Here is a 20,130-nt window from a genome sequence, read left to right as displayed (position 1 = left end):
AAAATAAGTCCATCCATGCAAGCTTACACAGGGCACACACAACAACAGACACACTACCATCAGGCATCAACACAATTAAAACATCCACAACCGTAAGATACATCCAATAGCAACAAACATACACAAAAATCTAACATACACAAGCATCACTAAGCATGCCCCATTATGCTACAGTGGTGGACAGTGATGCTGTTGTCGTGCAAAATGATCCTGTTAGACTGTTAAGTGATGCAGAGCTGATGAAGAGTGAGAATATGGTAGGAATGAGTGATGCTGGTGTGTTGCTAAGTGTTGATAGGGTGGTGGGGAGTCATCCTGCATGTGTTGCATAGTCATGCTGATGTTGCTATGACTGATGCTGCTGTTGCACTAAGTGTTTTGGTGGTGCGAAGTGCACAACCACTGGAACACCGTACAACAAAACAGCATCAAACAGCATCAAAAGAGCACAACTCAAGAACACAACAACACTACTAACAACCAGCCCAACACCACGAATCAACACAACATTATCACTCAGCAACACCACATTAACAAAATGCACCAACACAACAACACTCAGCACATTAACATTATCACACTGCAGCACTACAACATCGCTCAGCACCACCACAACAACACGCAACAACACAATAACATCACTCTCAAGCACCACATCATCACTCGCAAACACCACATTAACACTACACAGCAGCACACCAACACTCCAAAATACAAGAGTTCTCAGCACCATCACAACACCACTCAGCATCACCACATACAAAAACAACACCACTATGAGACTATTGATTCATAATTGATGCGCCTGTGTTGGTAAGTCTTGATAAGCTTCTGGAAAGTGATGCTGCATGTGTTGTTAGCTATCGCCCTCAATATACCTATCTAACTATCTATATAGATCACAAATTAACAACAACATCTATACAATAGAGATTTCGTTCCCATATTCATGTATTGAGTATTAAAAAAAAAACTTACCTGTCAAACGACGCGCCAACAAGACAAGGAGAACAACGCCCCTTGCCCATGCAGCTGTTCACAAACATCTAGGGAAGTACAGAAAATACAAAAACATCCAAAAACGTCTCCCCTTATGCCCATAAATTGGAAGCAACACCCTTATTCTCACTGTTGCATACATCAAAGATAGTTCACATACACATTCTGATCTAACACATAGAAAGCTAAAAAACACAAAACACGTTTGGGAAAGAAAATAGACTGCATACACTACTACAAAGTCACACATACTGTGGCAAACTCCAAAACGCTCACATGCACTCACCCTCACACTCACACCGTCAAAGTGCAGCCTCCAACTACAATACCACTCTACAACTCTACCCTCCAAATACAACTCCAGCCTCCAACTGTACACATAAATAGCGTTAAGCAACTATTTGATATATACGTAAAACGCGGATTACACACTTGCAGCTATTCCAAAATGCAAACTTAAAGCAACGCAAGGAGAGTGCAGCTATTAATACACAATTATGCAAGCAGGGATTGGAAAATGAAACATTTCTTTCACAAAACGCATAAAATACACACATTACATCACTGTGCATCCTCTTAATACATTGATAGGGAAAATAAATTCAGCAAATACAAAAACTTGCCTTTACTACATCTATTAGCTCAATAACATATAATCCGGCTACTTCAGCATCACAGGAAAAAAACAATGCAAACACAACATACATAAATATAATAGAAACTAAATAGCACTTCAAAGTTCAAACAACAGCTCTTGTACGTCAAATAACAAACACCAGCTAAAAATACATTACATTACAGTTTTCAAAAACATATACATTACATATCGACGATTAAAAACAAGACTTTAATTTACATTACATAATAAACATTTACAAATATTACGAACGAAAAAAAAAAAATGTCAACAGTTATAAAAATACACTCCTATTCATTCGTTAAGTTAAAGATACTATAGATACTACATTACATTACATAAAAAAACACTTTGGAATAAATTCTTACCTGTCAAACGACGCAGCAACAGCACAGGAACAAGAACACGCCTTCCGCGCACCAACATTCTCGATCTTCTGGGGAATTCCACCGTTGACGTAAGCAAATCGGAACGCAACGTCAAAAACGTCGCGCTCCGGTTGGCTACAAATAAACGTCAAGGAAACGTAAACACTCACAACACAAAAAAAACTAGAACGCTAACGTAGGGAACGTCAAGGTGACGCATTGCGTCGGCCATTTTGAAATTTATACAATTAATACGGGACTCCACAGACACCAAAAACACACATAACACCACACATTAATTAAAACACACACACAGTTAAATTACATAAAAAAATACACATAAGGCAGGACAATTACAAAGGGAAGCTCTATCACATTTTTTTTTACACAACACATATAAAAAATAAAAAATAAATATTATTAACATACACACACTCATAACATCACCCTCACGCCCCAAAACTCTCACACACCTTCACACACCCTCAATCACCCTCACACAACATCACCCTCACACACCATCACACACCTTCAGCCTCACACCCACTCACTCACCCTCACCCTCACACACACTCACACCCCTCACACTCACACACACTCACACACCCTCACTCCCCTCAAAAACTCACACCCCTCACAACAATCTCACACTCACTACACCGGACAGCCTCACCCTCACACACTCACCCCCTCACACTCTATCACCATCAACACCCCTCAGCCTCACACACCCTTACCCTCATCCACTCACCCTCACACACCCTCAATCACCCTCACACCATCACCCTCACACACCCTAACTCTCACCCTCAACCACTCACACACACTCACACTCCCTCGCTCACTCTCACCCTCACACACACTCACACCCCCTCGCCCTCACACCCCATCACCCTCACACACCCTCACTCCTCTCACAACCTCACACCCCTCACAACACTCTCACACTCACTACACCTCACACACTCACCCTCAAACACCCTCACACACACTCACCCACCCTCAGCCTTGCAAAATCTCAACATCAACACCCCTCACCCTCACACACCCTTACCCTCATCCCCTCAACCACATTCACCCTCAGTCACCCTCAAACACCCTAACTCTCAAACTCACCCACTCACACACCCTCACACTCCGTAACTCACCCTCGCACACCCTCACCCTCACACCATCACACACCCACACACTCAATCATTCACCATCAAACACACACACTCACCCTCACACACCGTCACACAACCTCATCCTCACACCACCTCACTCACCCTCACCCACACTCACACACCCTCACCCTCACACCCCCTCACACACCCTCGCTACACTCACAACCTCACACCCCTCACAACACTCTCACACTCACTACACCGCACACCCTCACCCTCACAGACTCACCCCACTCACCCTCTCTCAACATCAACCCCCTCAGACTCACACACCCTTACACTCATTCTGTCACCATCACACACCCTCAGTCACCCTCACACCCTCACCCTCACACACCCTCACTCCCACCCTCACCCACTCACACAACCTCACACTCCCTCACTCACCCTCAGACACACTCACACTCACACAACGTCACACAACCACACCCTCTCACCCCCTCACTCACACTCGATCACACTCACTCACACTCACTCACAATGACTCACACTCACCCTCACACACCCTCACCCTCACACACCGTCACACACCGTCACACACCCTCTGCCTAACACCTCTCTCACCCTCACTCACCCTCCCACACACTCACACTCACACACCGTCACACACCCGAAGCCTCACACCCCCTCACTCACCCTCACACTCACACACACACACCCTCACCCTCAAACACCTTACACTCACACACCCACGCTCCCCTCACACCCATCACAACACTCTCACACTCACTACACCTCACACACTCTCAGCCACAAACAACCTCACTCACCCTCACCCTCACACACACTCACACCCCCTCACCCTCACACCCCATCACCCTCACACACGCTCACTCCCCTCACACCCTCACAACACTCTCACACTCAATACACCTCACACCCTCACCATCAAACACCCTCCCACACACTCACCCACCCTCAGCCTTGCAACTTGTCACAATCAACACGCCTCACCCTCACACACCCTTACCATCATCCCCTCACCCTCATTCACACTCAATCAACATCACAACACCTAACTCTCAGACTCACCCACTCACACACAATCACACTCCCTAACTCACCCTCACACACCCTCACACCGTCACACACCCACAAACTCACACTCCCTCAATCAACATCAAACACCAGCACTCACCCTCACACACCCTCACCAACACACACCGTCACACACACTCAGCCTCACAAACACTCACTCAACTTCACCATCACACACACTCACACCCCCTCACACTCACACTCCCTCACACTCACAACCCTCACGCTCACACCCCTCACCCTCACATCCCTCACTCTCACACCCCTCACCCTCACACCACTCAAGCCACATATGGGTGTGCGATGGGAGGACGCTCAGCTTGCAGGGCTGTGCTTCTATCCCCTGCTGCACTCGACTGCTCTCTAGAAATGTGGCATAGCAACAAAAGCTGCCATCAAAGTCACGTCAATACAAATCAGGTGGCATTCCAAATGCTATAGGTGTCACATTCACAAAAATTAAAACTATTGGCATTGTAAATGACAAATCTATCAATGTAGCTATTTGGAAAAACTACACACAAAAAAAAAATCATTTACAAGACCAATAGCTCCTACTTTTCTAATGCGAGACCTATTGCATTTCCAATGCTTGTTTTTAATGCAGCCCGTTTTTCTTAAAGGAAAATGGGTTGCGTTTAAACTGAAAAAATAAAGTTTTCTTTTCATTTTTGAGAAAAAAAGTTTTCACCACCATTCACATTAGCAAATGGGTTACCATCAGATTGATAGGAAAAGCATTTTTTGCGTTCGCAAACAGGCCAATTCTGCGAATCGGCCTGTTTGCAAATGCAAAATAGCTTTATACATGTGGCCCTAAATGTTTCCAAAAGGAGTATTACAGAAGATCGTGGTCATCACTAAAATGCCAAAGATATAGGAAGTGGCATCATGCACCCTTTGACTACCGATTGCACCAGAGGGTTGACTCCTGGTATTGCCCTTGCGTCCTGATAAGCAATTTCTGTGCTGCAGAGTGGCTGGAATAGGCCAACAGGGTGCGAACTACAGGAAGTAAACAGAAGTACAAAGTAAGCAAAATTTTTACAGCCTTCCTTACTCTCTCTTCCAGCTCCTGTCTTCAATACTTTACTAGATGAGGGGTCTTTATGACGATACTAGACCAGAGGTAGCAAACGCACTGCAGCGGAATGCCCAGGAAAGACAAGTGCATTAACTGTTTTGCCTGGCTAGCCCCCATAGAAGTCCATATGTACCTTACTATAGCACTTTATATTCACTTGAAGGTGGTTGGGACACACTCAATCATTAATAACTTTGCGTAGGCTTCAAAGGGGGTTGCTCTCTATGGAGAAACTGAGATGATCCTTGTCAAATTAGGCAGGACAATTCACGACTTTCACCCACATCATACAGCAATCTAATTTCACAAAAGAAGACTACTGGAAATGACATTGTTTAGTGTTATGATTGCCCCTTTCATTACCACTTTTGTATAAAAGGTCTCTCCACTCAAAATTCTTCAAGGAGGTCCACCTAAGTGTCATCACTTCATACTTAAATTGCTTGTATGAGTTTAGGTGAAAGAGCGGAATTCCTTACAGTGCATATTATCAGATCTTTTGTGACTCCAAAAGAATGTGACAATGCCACTCCAAAGGACAGCAAAGATGCCTGCTTGAAAACCTAAGCAACCCTCAATGGCTATATCATTTTTTAGTCTCCAGAATTTTTTTAGAACGTAATTGTTAAAATTATGGGATTTGATTAAAAAAATCAAAGGAAACCTACATCAAGAATTAAATATATGCAATTGCTTTCTTGTGGACCACAATACAGTAACATGTTTAGAAAAAAATAAAGAGCAATTGATTGTTCTAAAAAAGAAAATGTAATGCTGTACATCAACATGTACAGCAAGGAAGAAATCAAGACAGAGCAGGCATTTCAAATGTGTAAAAGAATTTGATATCATTGGAGGCATCTAAGATTTGGTACGTATCTCACTGTAGTCGGGATAATCAGGTCTGTAAAATTGTAAAGAAGTGGGGTTTTTTGCATGCAGAATTCAATGACCAGGTGGCATGAAGGTCCCAAAATATGAAGCCAAAGTGGCATATGAGATAACTTGGTGCTTTTGCTACTGCTTGGCTACTCTCCAGCATTCAACAAGTTACTCTGATCTTTTAAAAAACATTGCCGGAGTGAAGGGAAACGTCCTCTGTGATCTTCCTTGTTTCTAAGTAATCCTTTTTAGGACATAAATCTGGAATCGTTTTTCTTTACATCTAAATGATTTACATGCAGATTCTTGAAGGGTTCAGTCCTACTTCCCTGCACATGCTGATTGTGTATATGAATCCTCCCTCAGACCTTACCAATTGTCTCAATGGTTGCTCCAATCATATGCTCTTGAAACACAGAGCTTGCTAAAGGTCTGAGCAGCTCCTGGATCAGTGCAACACTCTTCTCCCTGAGAGAGATAGAATCATGGATATGCAAACAATGGCTACAGGTGACCGGCATAAAGACTGAGGTAATCCGGAACACATTCGAGGCTCAATTAACAATTGCATCTAGATTAGTCCAACACAACAATCTGTGTGGCAAATAGAGCGAAATATCAGGGAATTTATTTGGATGGCATAAGGGCAATGACCCTTCATGTAAACTATGTGATAAAGAACATTGTTCCAACTTTCCCTTCTCAACTTGGACCAATATGTGGTTCTAGTTAATCTTAAAGTGATGACAAGTGGCGCTGTCTTCTACTGCATGCTGGATTTTGGTAATGTGGGCTACATGGGCACTTTAAAAACACCATAACACATAAAAAGTGCAAAATGCTCTTATAAAATTGGCCAGTGGATTCAGTAGAAAAGACCATGTCTTAAGGGCAAGAAGAGGCTTAAACTGCCTCCTTGTCAATGTCAGGGAAATATTCTAATATATGTGACTCATGTTCAAATGGCAAGAGGGATTCTCAACAAATCTACAATAGAGATAGCCATTCATCACATAACCAGGACACAGTGATTTACAGGATATATGTATATGTAAGGGGCTCCTACCATCTTTCAGCTAAGCTGGGCACATTGGAAATGTTTACCTGGGACTATCTCCTATTCGAGGGTACAAAGCTGAGATGGGGGGGAATGCCAAAGAACACTGCTGTGTGAATGATGGCACCACAATAAAGAAAGCAAAAGAATGATGAGTGGAATTCTTGGATTAATCTCAGCCACTGGTAATTAATGAGGGTTGCATACCAGTCAGCACATAGCATCAAAATAATGCCCGATCAATTTCAAGCCCCCAACACGAACTGCCATTCCAGACTGAGAATCATTGTTAGACTACAGATCTACTGTGTTCTGGCTTAGTGCCAGCAATGAAAAATAGCTGATCAGATGGAGTTCCTCTAGGGTGACTGCAAGGCACAGACTCATACAATGCAGTAGCATTACCTTAGGAGAATGACCCCAAAGCTCAAATAATCATACTGCCTGTTAAGGGTGTCAGATCACTCCGCACAGGTAGGACACTATAGTCCCGATTCACAAACTACATTTTGTTGTACGTGAAGTAGTACTACAGTAGTACTATTTACTACAAAATGTAATTCACAAGCCTGTGAGTGTAAATCAGAAGTGGTTGCTACCAAACAGGGGAGGTAAAGAAGGGGGGCCGTGGAGGGGGGAGGATAACAATTTTAAAAGAGCCCTTACCTGAGTTCTGCCGGCTGCCACCACTCTTCAGTCCTCTTCTAAGGCAACAGGAATCACAGAGCCTCCCAGAATCTCCCAGCCAATCACAACACTGCATGACAGCAGCGTCGTGATTGGTCTGAGACAGGAGTTGGGAGGCTGTGAATGTTCTCCACCCAGGCTGTGCAATACAGAGAACATCCTAAGCGGCAGACCCAAGATGGACGGCCAAACTGTCATGCGCACGTAGAAAGTGCCTACCACTCTTCCCCCAGCTCTGAACAGCCCAAACTCCCCCCCAACTGCCCCTCCCCCCCAACCAACTGGGTCAGTACCGTAAAATAAATTTATTTTTTCCTTTTGAACTGCTCACTGAGCAGTGGGGAAACGCTCCTTCGCCTTAGCGGAGGAGCTGCTGGTGTAAATCTCCACCTTCACCCCTCATCTTTTCTATACAGAGATCATCACACATGTAAGTTAAATACTTAGGGCCAGATTATGAAGTCAGATGGACCGCCACTGGCGTTATGTGCAACATCTGGTGCCACAGTCTTACCTCTGCATTATGATGCGTGGCAGTCGGACGCAGCGAGCGGAGGGGCCGACTAATGCTTCTGATGGGCTCAAGGAGCCCGTAGGTCAGAATGTAATAGCTTACAATAGCGGCGGTGTCTGCTTAGGCGCCGCCGTAGGGATTACGATGGCCCATTCCAACTACCTTTTCATGGCGGTCCAACGGCAATAAAAGAGCAGCCGAAATGGGAGCTTGGGGGCCCCTACCCGGGCCCCCATGGGTCTCTACTATGAGCCTATGACAAACTTCCATGCAACCGGCACCACACGGTGTCTGGCACATGGGTGTATGGTTGGTTGAAAACATCGGTTTTCCATTTTGGCTTGTGCTGCGGCCCTTTTCGGGCTGCAGCACAAGCCACAATAGAAAAGTTATGATTCCGACTGCCTACACAGTGGTCGCAACATAATTAGGCAGCTGGGACCTCCGACTACTAGTCAGTCAGTCCCAATCCCACTATGATGTTGGGAGGAAACATAGGGAGTGGCTGGAAAAAGTTGAATAGTTACTACTAAATGGGAGGGATTTAGGGAAGAGTAAGGAGGGTTTATGGGAGGGCCACCGAGCAGCTTAGGGTGGGGCAGACATACAGCAACAAAAGAGTAAGGCAATTGCTATTCACAAACGGAACTTTGAAAGCTACTACAGCCAAAAAGACCCCAAAACACCAGTACACAGCAGTAAATTTACTCCAGTTCAGACCTGGAGTAAATCCAGCACCACTCATGGCTGAAAACTGGTCCTGCAACATGATCCTCAAGAAAATAATGGGAGCACAGACTTAAAATAGAACCTTATAGAGAATAATGTTAACAAAAGAAATGTATTTTAGAATATATAATGTAATTTAAAAAAATGATACTTACAATTAAATATTATTTATAATACATGTATGGTTTTTATTTTTTTATTAAATATGAATGTAATTTATGTTTTTTTTAAACCAATGTAACTAAATTAATTTAAATTAATGTTATACATGATTTTTTGTCAATAATAATATATAATGAACAAGTTACATACCTTCAGTAACAATATATCTGTAAGAAACACAGGTTAGTTATAGATTTCTTACCTCAGTTAATTATAGATTCCTTACTTTAGAATTACCCCCAGGCGTCAGACTAGATCCGGAAAGTTTTTCTTCAGCAGTACCCCTGCGCGTCGAAAGGTGGCTTTGGTCGGCTCCATGTTCGTCGTTGGCATTGTGGTTGCCTGGATGATGTTGCAGTAGCTAGTTAGATGCTGCCCTCGCATGCTAACGTCAGTTCTGTACACGACTTTCCATGCCAGAAGCGCAGAGCCATGCAAGACACTGACCACTGGTGCCCAAAACTAGGGCCCTGAAAGGATGTCCTTAAACTTAGAAGTCAGTTCGCAGAATGGGGAGGAAGGAAGGCGGTAAGGAATCTATAACTAAACAATGTTTCTTACAGATATATCGTTACCGAAGGTAAGTAACTTGTTCATCTGAAAGAAACAGTTAGTTATAGATTCCCTACCTTAGAATAGATACCCCAACAATACCAACCCCGGAGGTGGGTCTGCGAACTAAGTTCACACCAGGAAGTCCAGGAGAACAGAACGGCCAAAGAAGCCATCTCTCCGCACTTGGCAGTCCAGGCAGTAGTGATTGGTGAACATGTGCAGCGATGCCCACGTAGCTGCCTGACAGATGTCATGTAGGGGGTCTCTCCTTCCCAAAGCAGTAGTAGCTGCCGTCGCCCCGGTGGAATGGGCACGCAGCCCCACTGGAGGCTCCTTCTTTGCCAAAGAATAGCAGGCCTTGATGCACAGAACGACACACCTGGAGATGGTACACTTGTGCTCGGCCCGACCTTTCTTAGCGCCAGCGTAACCAACCAAGAGCTGGTCGTCCACCCGGAATTGTTTTGTGCGATCCAAATAGAAGAAGAGCGCACGTTTTGGATCCAGGCGGTGAAGCCTCTCTTCCTTTTTTGAAGGATACGGAAAGAAGGTGGGCAAATGGTTTCGCTAATATGAAAAGAATTGACCATCTTTGGAAGAAAGGAAGGTTGAGTTCTGAGGACGACCTTGTCCGGATGAACAGCCAGAAAAGGAGGCTTGGAAGACAGAGCTTGTAGCTCACTCATTCTGCGAGCAGAGGTGATGGGCACCAGAAAAGCAGGTTTCAGAGTGAGGTGTCTGAGAGGACAGTTATGTAGTGGCACAAAGGGAGCGCACATCAGATAAGTAAGAACCAAGTTCAAGTCCCACTGAGGCATTACGAAGGGAACAGGAGGAAAACGATGAGTAATGCCTTTAAGAAATCTATTTACAACAAGGGACTTGAAAAGAGAATGCTGATCAGGAAGCCTGAGGAAGTCTGAAAATGCAGAGACGTTGCCCTTAAAAGTGCAAAAATTGATGGACAGAATGCAGAACAATGTCATACATTCACCCCAGTACAGGGATCTGGGCCATTGTTTGTTGCTCACCATGCCAATTCCAGTTTGGACCCAGCCATATGCAAATCAGTCTTGACCCTGTGCCCAATGGGAACAGTCCAGCCCAAACTGCCAAGCTAGGTCCTCCCTGGACTGGAAACAAGCATCCTAGGAACGGTTTTGGGCTTTCAGCCCTCATAGGCCAGGATAGCTTGACTCCAGTGGCATGGAGAGCACGGGACCTACGTCTGGGCACACCCGTTCCACTCGGGGTGATAAATGCAAAAAGAACAATTGATGGACAGAATCTAGAACAATGTCATAAATTCACCCCAGTACAAAGATCTGGGCCTAAATCCAACCCAGATCTGTAACTGGGAGTGAGTGTCTGAAAAGTTTCAGCTCTCCGTCCATCTTCTACTTGTGATTGCTTTGTTTGCCCTAAGATGACAGGGTATGGCCAGACGTGGGTCCCTTGCTCACTTTGCCACTGGATTCAAGCTAGCCTGGCTGATGAAAGATATTACCCAGAAAACGGTCCTAGGAGGCTTGTTTCCGGTTAAGGGAAGACCTGGCTTGGCAGTTCAAGCTGGACTGTTCCCATGTGGCACAGGGTCAAGACTGATTTGCAAATAGCTGGGTCTGAACGGAGGTGGCGAAGTGAGCTAAAGAATGATGATGGATTCAACCCAGATTTGTGACTGGGGGTGAGTGTCAGAAAAGTTTCAACTCTCCGTCCATCATCTCCTTGTGTTAGCCCTGAAGAGTGCCCAGAGCAGAGCCCTGCTGGGCCAAAGACAGGAGGAACAAGAGAACGGTGGTGGTGTGGTCTGTGAACACCTGCAATAAATTTTTTCCTGGACAGAGGGAAGGAATGCTTTCAGTGCAAGACGGATCGCCTGAAGCTTCAGAAGGTTGATGTGGAGCTCGGACTCTGCCGGAGACCAGATGCCTCAGATCTCCGCCTCTCCTATGTGACCGCCCCATCCCAGAAGGGATGCGTCTGTCACCACTGTGCGTTCTGGTTGGGGAAGGGATAGGGATCTGCCATTGACCCAATCCTGGTTCGTGAGCCATTGTCATGCAGTGCCCTCCGAGATCTGAACGCAATCGGACAGCTTCCCCTGCTGCTGCGCCCACTGGAACTTCAGGTCCCACTGCAGAGCCCGCATATACCACCTGGCATGATCGACCAGCAGGATGCAGGAGGCCCAGCAGACTCAGGGTCATTCTGACCAAAACCCGGGATAAAGGCTGAAAGATCGGAATCATAGCCCGAATATCCCGCACTCGCTGATCAGGAGGATAACCCCGAAACTGCGTTGTGTCCAGAACGGCACCGATGAAGAGGAGCTTCTGAGAGGGAGTCAGGTGTGACTTCGGCACATTGATGGAGAACCCCAGCGAATGCAGGAGGTCAGCCGTAGTCTGAAGGTAGGAGATGACTGCCAGTCATCGAGATAGGGGATGACTGGAATCCCTGATCTGCGCAGATGAGCTGCGACCACCGCCATCACTTTCGTGAACAACCGAGGGGCACTGGTAAGGCCAAAGGGGAGCACGGTAAACTGAAAGTGCTCGTGGCCTACCGTGAACCGCAGGTAACGCCGATGGGCTGGCAGGACGGGGGTGTGAAAATAAGCATGCTGCAAGTCCAATGCTACTACCCAGTCTCCAGGGTCGAGGGCAGACAAGATCTGAGCCAGGGTCAACATTTTTAACTTCTCCTTCCGGAGGAAGTGGTTGACGTCCCTGAGATCCAAGATAGGAGGCAGGCCCTTGTCCTCCTTGGGCACCAGAAAGTAGTGGGAATATCAACCACAACCTACTTCTGGGGCAGGAACGCGCTCAATGGCTCCCTTGGCCAAGAGAGCCGTAACTTCCTGTTGGAGAAGGGCCAGGTGATCCCCTGACATGCAATGGTACTGGGGTGGCATGGCTGGAGGAATAGTCTTGATGGGGAGGGAGTAGCCCCTTCGGATTATCTGCAAAACCCACCTGTCCGACGTGATGGTGCGCCAGTGGAGGAGGTGATGGCGGATCCTGCCGCCCAAAGGTCGGACTAGGAGTGTTTGGAGGCTGCTGCGCACAGGGTGGTGGTGGTAGACTGGCCTGCCCACTGGCCCCCAGAACCACGTTGGTGGTTTCTCTGTCCCCGGCCGCGCTGAGGTTGTACAGCTTGAGCTGGCCTGTAGCTCTGAAAGGATCGTGTTGGGGCACCCCTTTGTGGCCAAAGGCAGACAGTGTAGGGTGAGTGGTAGAGAGGCCCAAGGACTTCAAGGGATGTTCATCAAAGTGTTCTGGGCATCCCCAGAAAAGCCAGTTGGTTTCAACCAGAGCCACCGACGTTGAAATGGTCCTACCCAGTGAGTCGGCAGTGTCCAGTCCACAGCGGATGGTAAACTTTGCTGCGTCTCTCCCCTCTGCGACAGCACGGGAGAGTACGGCCCAGGCCTCCTCCGGACACTGAGGCAGCACTTGCGCTACCGTATCCTACACAAAGTGGGAATAACGGCCCAACAGGCATGCAGTGTTTACTGACCGCCGCCCTAAGCTGGAGGAAGAAAACAACTTCTTCCCAAGTTAATACAGCTTCTTGGATTTCCTGTCTGGTGGTGCGTTAGGTAATAAGCTTTGGGACATTGAAGCTTGGACCACCAAGCTCTCGGGGGAGGGATGTTGAGAGAGGAAAGTATGGTCACCCGGGGCCGGGCGGTGGCGTTGGGCAACCATCCTATCCACGGGATACCCTGTGTTGGGCCTGGACCAGGTGACCAAAAGGATGTCCTTGAGGGCTTAATTAAACGGTAGCAGGGGCTCCAAAGAGCTCGCTGTCGGCTGAAGCACCTCTGTCAGGAGGTTAGTCCTGACTGCCACAGTAGGTAGCTCGTGGTTTAAGGCTGCGGCCGCCCTACGCACCACCACTGCGTAAGACGCTCCCTCCCCCGTAGCCACGGTAGGAGGAGACAACATGCCAAGGTCTGGTGAGGTGTCCAGACCACTGGCATCCCCCAGTTCCTCTCTCCAGTCCTGGTCATACTGCAACTGGTCAGTTAAAGGGTCACCAGACCCCTCCCAGTCTTCCTCACCCTCCTCTGGCTGCCAAACTAGCTGCAAATGGCCAGGGTGGAATGCATTATAGAGGAACAGTGGTCCTTAGGCAAGGGGGAGTATGTTTACAGGAATAAATATAGACTAAATAGAACTATATTGTTTGAAAACATGTCCAGCCGGACAGTTTTAATATCTCAATGAAAATTATTCACAAAAGAAATTTACACAGAGTGTGGTGGAAGTGGGACACCAGCCGATGTCCGACTAACCCAATAGACACACATACACAACATACAAAAGTAATAGGCAAGAAATGGTCATCCAAATAACATAAATAATAAACAGATGATCCGCAGTATACACATATGCATGAGCAATTGTTGTCAACTATGCAATTAGTGCATCTCTGGTCGACGACGTTTCGAACCATACAACATTTTGGTTCATCCTCAGGACAGTCAATTAATGCCTAAAGAAGTGACAATCTGAATTTTGTCCCACTATGGGGCAGAGCTAATGCTGTATTTTAGCTCAAAGTCAGAAGTTACTGCCAGAAACAGGTAAATCACGTGAGGCTTACCACGCGGCAAGTCCTCAGGAAATATAATAATCGGCAGGGTCGGAGCCCGAGGAATGTAATCGGAGTATCCTAGCGTAGGTCCACAGGGGGCCGAAATTGTCCCCATCCACAAGAAAGGTAATAAGGAAGACCCGGCCAATTATAGACCTATAATCTTAATTGACATTCTCCAAAAAGTCAATACAAAGCAGATTTTAATAAGTTAAGCTACTGGATAAAAGATAATGATATTCTCTCTGAAAGCTGCATTTGAAATAGTACCAAGGGATCTCTTATGGGAATCACTGCGACAACAAGGGGTACCAAAAGAGATCCTGACACAGATAATCAGGCTTCACCAAGATAACTATGCAAAACTGCAATAGAGACTGGGAGTCGAACTTACAGAGGCTATTCATCTTATGAGGGGGTGAGACAGGGGTGTATCTTGGCATCCACACTCTTTTTATTGTATGTTAATAATGTAGTCCAGCACTTATAAATTTGCAGTCATGATTCACCGAAATTAGGAGCGGCCCCCACATGTGCACCAATGTTCGCAGATGATACGATCTTGCAGTCTCAGACCCCGAGGGGCTACAAAGACTACTAGATAGCTTTAGTAATTACTGCAGAATGAAGGGCCTCGAAATTAATTCCAGTAAGACCAAATATATGACCATTAGACCACATAAAAGATTTAAGAATGATATAGCGATTGACCAAACACCGTTGAGCTTGTATCTAATTTTAGCTATGTTGGTTTAACAATCAATTCAAAACTGTCATGGAAACCCCACATTAATATTAATAAGGCAAAGGTAGTTTTGCTTCTAAACGCCATGCCAATTGTCAAAATGCAGCAAGCTACCGAGTCCAAGGTGGTCTCTCCAGCTCTAGAGGTATAACAGATATAGAGCCCAGACAGCAGCCCTCTGCGGGACGTAACTATGGGGTGGGGAAAATTTGAACTCACTTGTCATAGGGGAAAAACAAAATTATCCTGATGTTAACATGTCTCCTCCAAAATACACCTTTGATCCCACTGTTCCATGATATTGGTATTAGGAGACTGGAACACCTATCCATATTGAGACCCGTATTATACTGGATAAGAATCTGGGTTACAGAAGAATTAAACCCCTATAGGTAAGGATTGAAGGAACTACTTGAACTTGACAGCCAGCTCACCTTTCCTTGGTTCCACCATGTACGAAACTGGTTCCATGAGTTGGGCCTGAGTAGTTTCTGGACTGACCCTAGTTCACTAACTGCATACTCTAAAAATGAACTTAAAGAGTATCTATTGGGAATTTATAGTGGATAAGGTCCATCTTGACTGTAGAATGGGAAGTCTCACTACACAGTTTTAAAGCTTTAAACCATTGCCAAGTTTTGAACCTTATCTCGCCGAAATCCAACCCCAATACGCAAAAACCATTTTCATAAAGTTTTGATTTGACACTCTGCAGATTAACTCAATTATAGCCCAATGGTCACCTGGTCAAATAGCAGGGAGAGAAACCAAATGCACTTAATGCGTGTAAGATGCCAGAGAAAATATTGCACCCATTTTATTTTTCTGCCCGGAATATGCTGGTAAAGAAGGAAATGGGTAAAACCAATGTGTATGGGTCTGAGGATAAGAAATTTTTCAGAGGCCCTAGGAATTTTGAAAACAGACAGTGCACGATTGATTGTATTTGGAGTTAGCAGACTTTTGCTTGCGGTGAGTCATATGCGAAAGAAGAAAGGATTGAAATGTTTAAATTTTTAGAGTAAATTATGTTTTTATCTTCTAGTAGTCCTTATATCACACAACGATGAACTGCAAATAACTGTAAACATGTGTGGGTGATGTTATCCAGTGCTATATACTAGTGTGATTATTAGGGTTATTTTAACTGAAACAAAGGCTGTTTTGATTGATGTCTTAAGCATTTTTACGCTATGCAGTATGGACTTTTATGATTACCTACTGGTGGCGGTGCCAAAATATCCCTGAACCAGTACACACTGCTAGACATCATGGTTGGCAAAGTGGACCCTCCTAGAGTTCATTTTTAGATTCTTTCTGAGGTTTTTGCCATACTGGATTCTGTTTAGCAGGGAGGTACTCATATGTGCTCTATCATAAACAAACGCAACTTGGTTGTAACTATTTCTAAAGTAGTCGATGCAATGAATTGTGTATTTGTCTACATGAAATTACCTTATTGTGGAGATGTACCTTGTGCTCTATATTGTACACAGATGCTTCATGAGATATATCTCAATGAACTGTGCATTTTTTTTCATCCGCTATGTGGTTTATTGAGATGTTTGCTATTGTGTACTTTTATGGTTCATTGAATCAAAATAAAGTTGATTCATGATGAATATTTACTGCTACTTTCTGTTTCAGGCTCTGTTGCTGGGCTGGCAGTGGAGGACGGGTCATTTGCATGGAGGGCTACTCGTTCATCAAGTGGGTAGAGCGACTAGTGGCGCCGAGCGGTTATGGGTCGAATTTGGGATTTGACCGGCATTTGCTGGCCGTCACGTGGCGGGAAAAAGGCGGTATGAGATGGCTTGAACTGATGTCTTGTTTGAATGGTATGTTATTGGGGGGCAGATGCCTGGACTTTTTGGTTCTCCATTTCAGGGGAAAGTTATCTTGTGCTGGAGAAATGTGTGGTGCTGATACAGGCCATGATACAGCCTTCAGTGATTGATACGGTGCACAGGAAAGTCAACTGGGAAATCAATAGGTTCTGTAGGAAAGTTGGTTTAGACAACATAGAGGTGATGGTGTGCATCTCTCGTGGGTAGGTATTGAGTTGTACCTGTTGGAGCTGAAAGAGTTGTTGACAAAGACCATTCATAGGCAGGGTGGTTGGTCTCAAGGGAGCAGTAGGGGGGGGGGGGCAGAATAATTTGGCCTTTTCTGGGTGGTAATGGTATGGAAAGTTTTGCATGAGTTTACAGAAGTTTGATTAGCATTGACATTGGCGAACCACATGGAAAGGGAGGGCAGCCAGGAAGTTCAGGTTGAGTATAGGAAGTTTGGTTGTTTAGAGTTTTAATACATGCAGTCATAGGCTGTAGGGGAAAGCAAAATGTTGAAATGCAGTTGTGGCGGGGTTGCAGAAAAGGACCGGAGACTGGATCGTGATAGGTAGGGTTTTATTTTGGTGAAGGTCTTTTTATAGCGTGAAGCGAGTCTCTCTCTCGAATATCCTGCTTAAGCCACACTCCTCCCTCAGGAGTTTGGCACGGCACCTCGTGGGGACGTTGGCCTCCTGGCTCAGCGACTCCTTCGTCTGTATCTCCTCGCCTCTCCCGGCTCCGGTAAATGCTTCCTTCGCCTGTTATCGCCTCCCGAACTCCGCGCTCCTCCTGGGTGATGTCACACGGTGAACGCGACTCTTCCTGGATTTTAGCCAGTCCTACAGTTCTTGCGTCAGTCGGGGCGTGTCTTCGTCTTCAGCAAATGCCCAGTTAAAGGAGCCTTCTCCTATTTCTTCGTCTTGCGACGACCAAAGTGGATGCCTGTCCGTACTCCACTCGTTCTGGTGTGTTTGGAGAGAGGGAGGGGTGGTAGAATCAACGACCCACCATTCAAGTGAAGGGGAAACACCCGCCTCCCGCCTAGTCTACCCGTTACAGCACTACAATACAAATGAGATTGTTGTGGGATAGGCTTTTGTGGGTAGGGGTAGTATATTGGATAGTGCAACTGATTTATAGCAAGGATTTAGTTTTGTTAAGGTAGATTGCCCAGGTAAAGTTTGTGATGTGCACCTGTTTCAATAAAGCGGCCTTTTTCACACAATATAAGTTGTCAGTGGTCTATGCTGGTCCCTCCCTCCCAAACGGCCCTGTTATGTGTATTTGTAGAATACATGCTCTTTCTGTTGATTTCCTGTCGCTTGTCAAATCAGAACGCAGGTTATAATTTTTCCCTTAGTGCTTAAAAATAGCAGTGTCTTCAATTTATTTCTAAAGGTAAGTTTTAAAGAGCTTGTTTTTAAGAGGCAACCCTAACTGAATCTTGTTTCACGAGGTGGGGTAGGGAGTGAGTTGGGGGTGGCACACAAAGAAAGAATCACTGTTGTTGCCCTCAAAACTCGCCCTCCATCTTGCGCTTCTGTATAAATCGGGGGAAGGACTCAAAAATCACGCCCACCTAATCCCACAGCATACAAAGTGTCGTTTTTTTCAGATTTGTTCCCTTTAACGTTCTGTCCTGCTCTAGTGTTGCTAATCAGCAGGTTCAAGGCATCAGAAAACTAAAAACACACACAGAAAGAAATTAAACACGAGACAGTAACTACACATTGAAAAGTACCTTTGAACGTGAATTCTAGCACTCTATTCAGAGGCATTTGTTTGCAAACACTTTTGATTAGTCTATGGAGGGAGCTACTTTAGTCTTTATTTGATTTATAAGTGTCCATTCTGAAAACTCATATACTATAACATGGCACCTGTAACGGAACTAACTGTCTGTTAGGCCCAGGAGGACATTCAGTTGCATCAAATCCTACCCTTTAGGGATTGGGCTGAACATAGCAAGCAGATCACAGTGCAAAAATAACTTTAACGTTTGTTGTTGGTTACTTGTAACATGCATGCTAGAATGCTGAGAAAGAATATTTCAGCTCCACAGGCAAAAATACATGTTGTCGTTCTGGCCCCCCATAGCAACAAGGCCATTTTTAGTCAATTTTTTGTAATCTGGAGCCATATTGTGAATTTTTGTGGTGGCGCCTTTGGTGATCTTGGTGTAGCCACCTCCCCTTGTAACACTAGAAATTGTGTTATCTCTACGTACAGCTTTCATAGGACAGTTACAGGGGAGGAGGAGTCAAAAAAGTACTGGGTTGTGTAGAGAGCGAAAATGGCGAGGTGACAGAGAGAGGAATATCTGAAGATGACAATAACGGAGGAATCAAAGAATGACAATAAAAAGGACATCACTGGGTGATCGTGAAAGAAGAATCAAGGTGAAGTGAAAGAGAAATCTGATTGTGACAATCATAATGGAATCATGGCTTGACAATGAAAGAGAACTTAGTTGGGTAGCAGTGAGGAGGAGACTAGTTAGATGACACTGCTAGATTTCTTTAGTTCCTAATGTTTTACAGAGCACTGAAGCGTCGACATTTAGGAGATGATAGACCGGTGTGAGCTCTGATTGAGTGATAGACTTCTGTCCAATAGTTGGGTTAATCTAATTCATCTGGGTCCTCAAAAGTGTGAGGGGAGCTAGGATCTGAGTTGACTACCTGGAGGGAGTGGTTAAACTCCTATTGTAAAATAATCTAATCTTAACCCCTCAATGGAACGTAAATATAGAACTATTTCTTTACACTCTGTAATTGCTAAGGGCGGTAAGAGATTTGTAGCCCATTGGTGCTCAAGTCATGGAGAACACAATCATCTGCTAATTTTTTTCACCAAACAAGCTGAACAGTGAAAAGTGTAAGTTTTATTTTTGTTCAAAATACTTTATTAGTCTTTAAAAAATAAAGGAGACAGTATGTATATAAACACATCATACAGCACTAAAGTACAAGTGTGACAGGTAAAGTATCAGATATTGTCGACATATTCTGGACATATGGAGAGAAGGAACAAGAGCCGCCATACAACATTTGTCTGTGAACATATCATA

The sequence above is a fragment of the Lissotriton helveticus genome, chromosome 5_1 (genome assembly GCF_964261635.1).
Source record: "Lissotriton helveticus chromosome 5_1, aLisHel1.1, whole genome shotgun sequence".
Taxonomy (NCBI): Eukaryota; Metazoa; Chordata; class Amphibia; order Caudata; family Salamandridae; genus Lissotriton; species Lissotriton helveticus.
This window is presented reverse-complemented; position numbering follows the sequence as displayed.